Source organism: Lissotriton vulgaris, chromosome 9, assembly GCF_964263255.1.
Source record: "Lissotriton vulgaris chromosome 9, aLisVul1.2, whole genome shotgun sequence".
Classification (NCBI taxonomy): domain Eukaryota; kingdom Metazoa; phylum Chordata; class Amphibia; order Caudata; family Salamandridae; genus Lissotriton; species Lissotriton vulgaris.
The window spans coordinates 438529665-438539943 of NC_141697.1; the positions used below are offsets into that span (position 1 = coordinate 438529665).

The 10279-nt window shown below is 43.8% G+C and overlaps 1 long non-coding RNA gene across 1 annotated transcript; it reads right to left on the reverse strand.

Moving 5' to 3' along the window:
- Nucleotides 1-7748: 7748 nt before the first annotated feature.
- LOC147690252 (uncharacterized) lies at nt 7749-8166 on the reverse strand. Its single transcript, XR_015299782.1, has 3 exons — nt 8135-8166; nt 7976-8047; nt 7749-7873 (listed from the first exon to the last, which is right to left on the reverse strand). It is a non-coding gene; the product is annotated as an uncharacterized LOC147690252 (long non-coding RNA).
- Between the last annotated feature and the right edge of the window lie 2113 nt (nt 8167-10279).

A 10279-nucleotide genomic window follows, 5' to 3' on the forward strand; every position in this document is an offset into this window, starting at 1 on the left:
CCCTGGCCTCCAGGGCTTCAGCCCCCCTCCTCCCCCATCCTGTGTCTCAGCCCGGGCTGCTGCAGTGCAGCTCACGCTCCTGGGGCCTCGGCTGCGCAGTGTCAGGAGTCTTATCTCCATCCCGAGTTTCACAGGTCTTTAAAGACCATTAGCATATTTACATGCCTTTGTTAACGGATTACCAAAGGTTAGTTTTTTTATGGTTCAAGGGCCCAGGGGGTACTAGAACCATAAAAAAACTAAGCTTTGATAATCAGTTAACAAAGGCATGTAAATATGCTAATGGTCTTTAAAGACCTGCTGAAGCGTTTGAAGAGCAGCGCCTTTCTTTTTTTTTTTTTAAACACAGAACAGCCACCTTACAAGCAGTGATGGGTGGGGAAGGCATAGCGAGGCACCGAAGCTAAACACGCTCACATTAAACTATGCTTTAGGGGAGATGGAGTTAAATTGACCAGCAGGAAGTGGTGGTGAGGGGATGGCTAGGAGCAGACAAAGAAATGCGATTTCGGGGGATAGTTTTTTAAAGAAGAAATGACTGCATGTATTTCTGCATTCTAAATGAAGCTCGAGTTGGGGGTGAAACAAAAGTGCACATGATCTAAGAGTGGAAACTCAGGAAGTGATATCACAGTCTGTTTATGTACCACTAATGCTTGTTGATTGAATCCTGCATTGGAGCCATCCACAGCCTGCATGCATGGGGGCAAAGTGTTAATAAATGAGTGGCACACATTGACTCCAGCTGTGCGGCGACCGCTGTTAACTGAGAGCTGAAAAGTGCCTCACCTGCATTGGGAATTAAGTTATATCATGATCGCTTTTAAGACGGCAGACACTCATTAAATATGATCCCCCTGGTCCCCCACTCTGCCTATTCCTTACATTTGTATTTTTACACTTACTGCTGTAGTGTGAGAATGCATTTAATGAAAAGAAATATAAAGTTGGGTTGCCAAAAGAAACATCCCTGCTATGTGTTGTTTAAAGATCCTGCAGAGACCTGCTCTTGACACTAAATTGAGTTATAAATAAAAAAGTATGTATTAATTAGTTATGTGACTTTTCTGTCTTTATTCTCTTTATTAGTCATGGATCATTGAGGCATCCCTAGAACACAATTAAAAGTGCTTTCTATTTATATTTGCTGTTCTAAGTATTCACAGATAAGTGAAAAAATACAGCTGTAGGTGACTGTTTACTTCTGGGCCATCAAAATAATGAGCTGGTAACCCTAATCATTAGACTGGAAGTTTGTTGCAGGATCAGCACATTCTTTATTTCCTCCACCCTCGAACCCTGATTAAAGCCATTATAGCAATAGTTTAACTTATATCTGAAACCCTACGCTTCAAGTTTCTGGGAATGCACCCTGCTTTTAGACTACTCACTTCCATTCTCGCCTTCACTTTCACGTTTACCCTGCACTCCCAGCGATCACAATACACTCACACTGATCACAATGCACTCACACTGATCGCCATGCACTCACATCATTCATTCGCTCACCCTGCACTCACACCAATCACCATGCACTCACACCAATCACCCGCTCACCCTGCTCTCACAGTGATCGCTGCACTAAAAATTCGCTTGCATTGTTCACTCTGTACCTCACCCTGCAGTCACACGAGCACACTTCATACCCTACACTCATGTGACACTTCACTCACCTGTCCCCCCCTTACTGCTCAATCTGTAGCTAACTCAAACAAGGCCATCACTAACCATGCACTAATTTGTCCCACTCTGCACTTACCGCTGAACCCAAATTCATATGGTCACCTCACTCACCCTGCAGTCACTCCTTTTACCCTACTCTCACACTGTTGCATTGCTCACCGTGCAGTCACATGGGCACTCTTGTCACCCACACAGTGCAGAAGGTTAAAGTGCCTGGTACAAAGAAGATGTACCATGCACATCACAGAACTGAGTGCGAGTAAACTATGAGTGGCGCTATAAAAAAATGAAATGTTTGTCAGACAGGTGCTATAGAGAGATGAGGTGTATTGTTGGTGAGTGGTAGTGAGGGAATTCATGGAGAAGGTGGAAAGACTGTTGCACCGTATGCTAACAGTGCTTGGACAAGCCCTGGCTGGGAGTGTTAAGCCCCCACCCCCCAAATTTCGGGTCTAGTGGTTACCCTGCTTCTGCTTATTATTTACATTGTAGTGCGCTACTGCTTCCAAAAGGTGTCCTGGGGCTAATAACCATCTGCCTGCAATGTGAGAGAGGGATCCGGGGCCGGGAGAGAAGAGAGGAATGGAAGGAAGGGGGTGAGAGGAAAGGAGCATGGGTAAACTGCTTAACTCTGCACAAGATCGCCACGGTTTGAATGCACCCTGGCTGCTCCCGGCCATGGCCAGGTGAGCTTCTAATGTGGCAGCGCGTATTCCTGCGGATTGGAAGGCCCTTCACAGAGGTTGACTAGACATCTTTCTGATGTTAATTGCTGTATTTTGGTTATAAACTGGTACTGGTGGGGTGAAATCTTTCCTCAGTATTACTGTGTTTAAAAAAATTCTAAATAAAGCAATGCTACCCCAAAATATGCAGCATCACAGAACATTATTTACATTTTCTACTCACACAATTTAGTCAAGCCTGTCACATAATTTGGTCCTCACCATCCTCATAACCTAGACGTTTAGAAATTTTTGTCAGGAGGGGGTCCTTACGCTTGAAAATGTTGACAGGGGGGTCTCGGCATCCAAAAGTTTGAAGACCTCTGATTTAGGGGCACATCAAGGACAGGCTATACATTATCGCCGCTTTTAACGGCAGGAAACTGCTGATAAAGCGGCGATAATGGCCTTGATAATATGCTCTATGAATTCCAATCGAAGCCCATGTAAGATGTGTTCACATCTAACATGGGCTTCGATTGGAATTCATAGAGCATATTATCAAGGCCGTTATCGCCACTTTATCGGCAGTTTCCTGCCGTTAAAAGCGGCGATAATGTATTGCCTGTCCTTGATAATATGCCCCTTAATTTCCCTACACACATTTAACAATACAAGTGTCCTGGACTGCAGCTTAAGTATTTCTGTTGAATTTTAGGTGCTGCTGTTGAGCACCAGAAACCACGAGCACATATTTAGCACTGCACTTTCCCTATGTTTAAAATACTACTACTAATATAAAGCACAGTTTTAGTGCCATATTTTGGCAATAGCATGTGATTTTGGACAAACCACTTAATCTCCCTAGATTTTTTCAAGTGGAACATGACAATGTTGTGTAATAGGCTGAATTAGGTGGTCTGTGTTTTTTTGACGCATTGAGTGAACAGCACACATTGCATCTTTAATGGGCTACACAACTTACTTTTTAATTAAAGTCCTGTTTTAACTTCATGGTATGTTCATGGTTTTTATTTTACTAAGTTAAATGCATTGTTGTGGCTTAAATATATTTTTGTAAGCTTGTGACAAACACCAAAACATATGTATGGATATATATTTAAAACAAAAAAAGCTTGAGCTGTATTTAAGCAGCAACTTTAGCCACAGTACTTTTATTTTCCCCTGAGTTTATAATCCTGTTGTTTTCTGCAGGTTACTGATCTGCATCCCAGAGAGTCTATAGACGAAAAGATAACGATCTTTACAACAAGGCTTCTCTTCATTAGCTTCTCCTGGTTTCCTTATGCTGTAGGACACATGCTAAGTTTTCACACAACAGCATACTTTTCCAGAACAAATGCCAATACACTAGGATTTATTCCCACCGCTACACAAATCAGTGTAAAAACATTTTTGAGCATCACCTATGTACCTTTAAACTTAGTACTCCAGCTTTACAGTACATTTATAGCTTTTATTTAAATTAGGCAGATACATTGCTTTGGCTCAACTCAACATATTTTAATATCCTTTGGTAAAATAAACAAGCATTTGCAATGCAAAAGGTCCCACATTTACGTGAGTCTAAGTTATTGACGGTGCAAATAACAATGCCTTTTATTTTTGTTTTTAAAACATAAATAAAAGTCATTGTCATTTACAATGCCAATAGCTTAAACTTGCGTAAACGCTAGACCTATTGCATTGCATTTGCTTGTTTCCCTTCTGTTTTTCTGCTTGAGGTAGACTGCAGAGCATGTTATGCAGGCAGTGTGGTCTTCTAGTAAAAACGAAGCAAACAGGAACTCAGTCTATCTGCATTGGTTCGAATCCTGCCGCAATCCATGTCTGACCTTCAGTTTCACCTTGTGTGTATGTTGTCCATCTTCCCATGTGGATTTGTGGACAGGTGCATTCACTCTGGTGAGATATACGTCATTTGTCTTTCTGCCCTTATGTTGTTAGCGTGGGCTATCAAACTGCTCCCTGTTCTACAAATGCAGGCCAGCAGCACTCAGTATAACAGTTTTTCTAACATGTTGTGTGCATGGTGTGATATCGCAGTATAGGGGATGGTGTGGGCTAACTACGCCGCAGGCTTGGGCCACCATAAATAACTGAACATCCTGACACGTGGATATGCACTGGGCCAAAGACGCTGAGATTTCTTGCGCCCCTTTATTTATGCCCTCGGGCACACCCGCCCTCGTGATTCGTGGGTGCGTGAAAGGGTGTCTCTGTCACTGCATCCCTCCAATCTTATAGACACCCCGACTCTTCACAGGAAACCACTCAGTCCTTCTGAGCACACCACGCAAAGTCTCTGTCTGTGGACTCCATGAACGATCTGCAGGCACGCTGTCTCTCGGAGCCCGTCGAAACAGTAGATGAGCTGGTGCACACCGTGTGGTGCAGTCAGTGCTTAATTTGTAACCGTACAACTGCCGGGGCTTTTATTAAGCAGCGGCTTCAGACAACATACTTCTTTTTTTAGCCTACCTAACAGGCTGCACACAACTTGTGTTAATTGGAAGTGAATGTGCTTTAAAGGACAGAACCTCTTGTTCCAGTTGCACTCCCAATGCTTAATTTGTAACCCTGCAGCTGCCGGGGTTTTAATTACGCAGCAGCTTTAGACAACATACTTCTCTTTTTTAGCCTGCCTAACAGGCAGCACACAACTCCTGTAAATATGAAGGGAATTTGCTTTATAGGACAAAATGTCTGGTTCCAGTCGCACAAGTGTGACTAGAGCCAGCAGTTTTGTCCTTTAAAGCACATTCCCTTCATATTTACACAGTTTGTGCGCCATGTTTTAATAGTGAAATCAATATTGAACGTAGGTTGCGGTGCTTTATATTATGTAGTGGTGTTTTAAACATGGGGAAAGTGCAGTGCTAAATACGAGCTGGTGGTTTCTGGTGCTCAACAACAGCACCTAATAATCAGCAGAAATAATTCATCTGTGGGGGCGGAGCTTGGCTCGCCACAAAGATGGCCACCTGAGCCTTGAGCTCAATCGCAGCGATTAAAGATCCTGAAGTTATCCGGCTCCTCATTACAGCAATACCGGTTCCGGATAGACTCCGCCATCGGAAAGTTGCCGCACCCAGTGCAACCAACTCCGAACTTCCTAGCTCCTGCCTGGCCGAAGCTGCTGTCACGCATGAGCCGCGGAGTGCTGGTCCGCTGATCTCCACGCAGAGGTAGGGAGTGAGGCGGAGCTGTGTCCCTGTGCGTGCGGCAGAGAGGTGTATAGTCGGGCAGGTTCCTCGCATCTTTGGAGTCGGGCCAGAGCGAGCACGAGTGAGGACTGCGGCACTGCTGGTGGAGTTGCCGTGGATTTGTGAAGGAAGCCGGGGTTTGTCCTTGCGGAGAAACGGAAGGCTCTACGTGACCCGACCAAGCGGACGCTGAGAGGTTTCACCCCTCCTCCCAGAGAGAGCGTGGCAGCCGGTGCCGCTAAGGGACTATCGAGGCATTTTTAAGCGGAGGGGCAGTGCAGAGGGGGATGCCAGAGCTGAGGGGCACAGAGGAGGCAGACAGCTGCTCTCTGCTCTAACGGAGGAGACAAAGTCCGGAAGCCGTGTGGTGCCGCCATTTTGGATGTAGCCGTGGGGGCCTGAGACTGCAGCAGACACAAGAGCATATGCTGTGTATGAGCCTGGCAGCTTATCTAGGTGCTGCGGAGGTCGGCAATGGTGGCAGAGTGTTGAACTGCACAGCTGAGGGGACATGAGCCAAGGGTTGACTGGCAACCGAGAGCACACACATCCACTGCGGGGCTGAGCAGACCGAAGAGGAGGGGACCCCAGGCTATTACTGCACCTTCCCTGCGAATGCTGACACTTGCAGAGTCTTTAGCCCGGGCAGCACTGTAATTCTGAGCGAACCCACGTGACACATGCAACAGCTGTAGCTGGAATTCGAGAGGGGTTCCGGTGGTCTCACGGGGGCTGAACGGCCCGGGGTTAACAGCAGGGGACTGAAGGATGCGGTACAGCGGGGTGCACATCCAGGGACAACGGACCTCTGGTGGCGCTGTTTGATGGTCGAGGTCAGGCCGGGCAGGACCGTAGATCACGGTGAGGTCCCCCCAGTGGGAGTCACGCACCTTCCACAATCAGTAATTCGCCCGCAGATGCAACATTGCCATTCCTGGCCCCAGCGAAGTGGAGAGGGACAGGCACAGCGCTGTAAAGACGTGACGCCGGGTGGTGCAACCTACACAATCATCCCCTGGGGAGTAGTTGGCAAGAAAATAGACAGTGGCACAGGTACCTACAGGACGCGCTTCCCGCAGCCGGGGGGAAAAATTTGTGGTTCTGTGGGTGCACTACATGCTGCCATTTCTAGATAGAGGCCCTACTGACTGTTACTCATGAGGGGCTCTGTAGGAGGGTAGGGTCTGCTTCCTATGGTCACCCCCACTTTTTGCTCTGATATACTGGTTTCTCGAATTTAGTGTGGCTGTGGGACTGCTAATCAGACCCACAGCCCAGCTGTTCCCTCTCTAAATTCATACCATGTACTTTAGGTACATAATCAAATTCCAATGAGTTGAGGGAGCGACTCAAATTCAAAAAAAATATCCAAAGGTTCACAGATGTGGATTCCCCAAATGTTCTTTATTGATATTATTTCAACAGAGATGATGGCGATCAATCAGTAGTACATCTTCATTGTTCATAAATCAAAACACATGTCAAACAGCTGACGCGTTTCGTCCAAACATGGACATCAGGTCATCAGGGCTGTTTACACCAAAACACAAAGTCAAAAAAGAATATAGATTAATTTACTATACTGATATGTACACGGAAAGCATTAAGACACTTTAGCAAAAACAATTTACTCTGATAATCTGTCTAATGGACATTCTAGGACACCTGCATATTTAACAAACTACAACATAAAAAAAAAGGCATGGTAGTAAAGTACACCAATTCACCTTCCCTGGAACTCATCACAAGATAAAAAAAGTGTAGTAACCAGCATACCCCTTATTTATATGCACTTTAAATAAGCGAGATTCTGTTTCATCATTCGTAAAATCCGACAGCAGTACAACCTAATTGGAACACATCAGTAAACATTATACATGCAATTAAAAATACAATCATAATATAAATGCATATACCGTCACATGGTAAGACAACCCTTCTCTAAAACCATATTGGCTCATATATAATTGAACTTACTGGGAAAATTATATACTAGACACGGCACATTGTCAATATTAATACATTTCATAGTTATTCGGCCTAATGTGACATACTAATTTGTTCCGTCAACCATTTCAATAGAAAAAATCTCTACATTTGAAAAAGTTGCCCCTCAGTATAACCTAGGTCACCATATAATGTGCATCGGATATTACCTCACTAGGGGCCCTTCTCTGCCAATGCATATGAAGAAACCACTACAATTTCTAGACGTTGCACCTCACCTGAAAGTAATACTTTATTAGTTTCCTTGCCTCAACTTCCCCTCCTGGAAATTATTCCTTCTATTTAAATCCACTGCAAAATTTAAAGAAACACTTCAGTAATTTGAAACATAACTTATAAGAGGGAAAAACATTTTTTTTTAGTCCCTGTACTTCTAATCTAAAGGTTGCTTACCATTATAAAGTGGTGTTCTTTTTCAGTGGGTCCTTAGTAAATTACTATCTAATAGTTTAAAGCAAACTCGATCTGAAAAGACAAACGGTCTGGAGTCAAACCCTTTTTCATTACAATTTTAACACAACACAATCCTATTTCGCTATTGCTATCCCTCACCTGATCTTCATCAATTCAAAAGCACAATTCCTGTAAAAAATAAGTAAAAACAAACCCTTAAATTCCACCCTTTATTCAAAGAGCACAGATAAATAAACTAAAGACATTAACACCAATAAACTATCCCAACTGGTATTTCCTCACCTTTTAATCGTGTGTATAGCAATTATACTAGCGGAGTCTCAGCAGGCGACATCTGGCGTCCTTCCCCGACCAGTGTGCATTAAACTCGCCCCTGCCGTCCTCCTTTAAACCCCCTATTAGCCAATCAAAAGACAATCCTGTTCGCGCCCAATTCCTAAACTGTGGTTTTCTCACCGGTCCGTCACGTAATCATCGCATCACAAGCGTTTCGTATAAAATAACACTTTGTTAGTTCCCAATTACGTCCGTACCCATATCTAAGTAGGTATTATTTCCGGTATAGTTAATTTCCTGTTGGCAAGATACAACCAATCACATACCAGTGTCCCCAAAACATATCCAAGTACAATACGAACACATGTAAGTGAGTATTATTTCCGCTTCATATAGTTTCCTGTTAGTCAACACCAGCCAATCAGAGAACAGTATGCGTATACGTCCGAGTTTGTATTACTTCCGTTCTAGTGTGTGGTGCGCACATTTCTAGTAGTTAGCTTCCTGTCAGCAAGATCCAGCCAATCAGAGACCAGTGTCCCCAAACCAAATCAAAGTACGATACAGGCTCGTCTAAATAGGTATTATTTCCCCTTCTGTTAGTTTCCTGTTAGTCAGAATCAGCCAATCAAAAACAGTTTAAATATATGTCCGAGTCCGTATTCCTCTCTGCTCCAATCCTTCTTAAATAAATCTTTCGTTTTATTGACTTTTTATTTCATTTGGATTTTTTGAGTGATTTTTTTTTCTCTATATAATTTCTCAATTCAACAAAACATATAACAAACAAAATATGAAAAACATTATGTACATTAAAACACTCCCCTTCCAACACTCACACATACACTCACTTGTGAATCACAGTCAAACACTCTCAAGCACACTCTACATTACACCATTCATATTTATAATTGTTCAAAATCAACTGTTTACATATAATGCCATAGGTATTGCTTTCAGACTATTTGTAAATTTCACAGAAAGTTTATACATTCATTAACATTCTTATGGCATGAAAAACACAAGGTCTACGCGTTTCGAACTCCTGTTCTACCTTGGTTATCACAGTCCAACGCAAGTCTGATTCCACCCCCCATACATCATAGAACAATAAGAAAAACTTAGGTAAGAACGGTTCATTCCCTATAAAAACGGTTTTGCGAGGCTTGTAAAACATATAACAATTAGATCTAATGTAGATCTCATTGTTCACTTACAGAGAGCTGGTGTGAACACTAGGCATGGGCGGATTTTGCGGATTCGCAATCCGCGAATTTGCGGATTTGCGAATTTGCGGATTGCGAAAATCCACAAAATCCGCGAATTCTTGCGGATTTTGCGGATTTTTTGTGTGTGTTCGCACGGGTTTCTGCAAGTTTGCGAGGGTTTTGTACAATTTCGCAAATTGCGAACTTACTTGTCGGGTCGCCAGTTTTGCGAACTTGTTCTTTCTACGTGCCCAGCCTGTTTGCAAGCCTTTCTTCATCACTGCCACCCTCTGTCACCACTGGCACTCTCTTTGTTCACCCATGCCACCCTCTGGCTCACCCATGTCACCCTCTGTGTCATTACAGCACCCTCTGGTTCACCAGTGTACATTATTGGGGCAAAGCAAAGCACTGCCATACTCTGTTAACACTGGCACTCTGGTTCACAGATGCCACCCTCTGGCTGGCACACCCATGCCACCCTCGGTGTCATCACAGCACCCTCTGGTTGACCAGTGAGTGTACATTATTGTGGCAAAGCAAAGCACACCTGCTAAGTGGTTTAAGTTTTGCATAATTAAATTACAACAACACCTGCCCTGCCCCAACTGACATTAATGAAGGCTGGCACCTGCTTGTCTGCTCCCTTTCCTTTTTGTTGCAATGTAAATTTTTTTAACAGGATCTTTGTTGGCAATGGCATACTTGTAACTATTCTGTGACTGTCAGAGCAGGGTCACACAATAGTTGCAAGTAGGCAACCGAATTCTGGAGGGCCCCTTCAGGAAGCACTACAGGG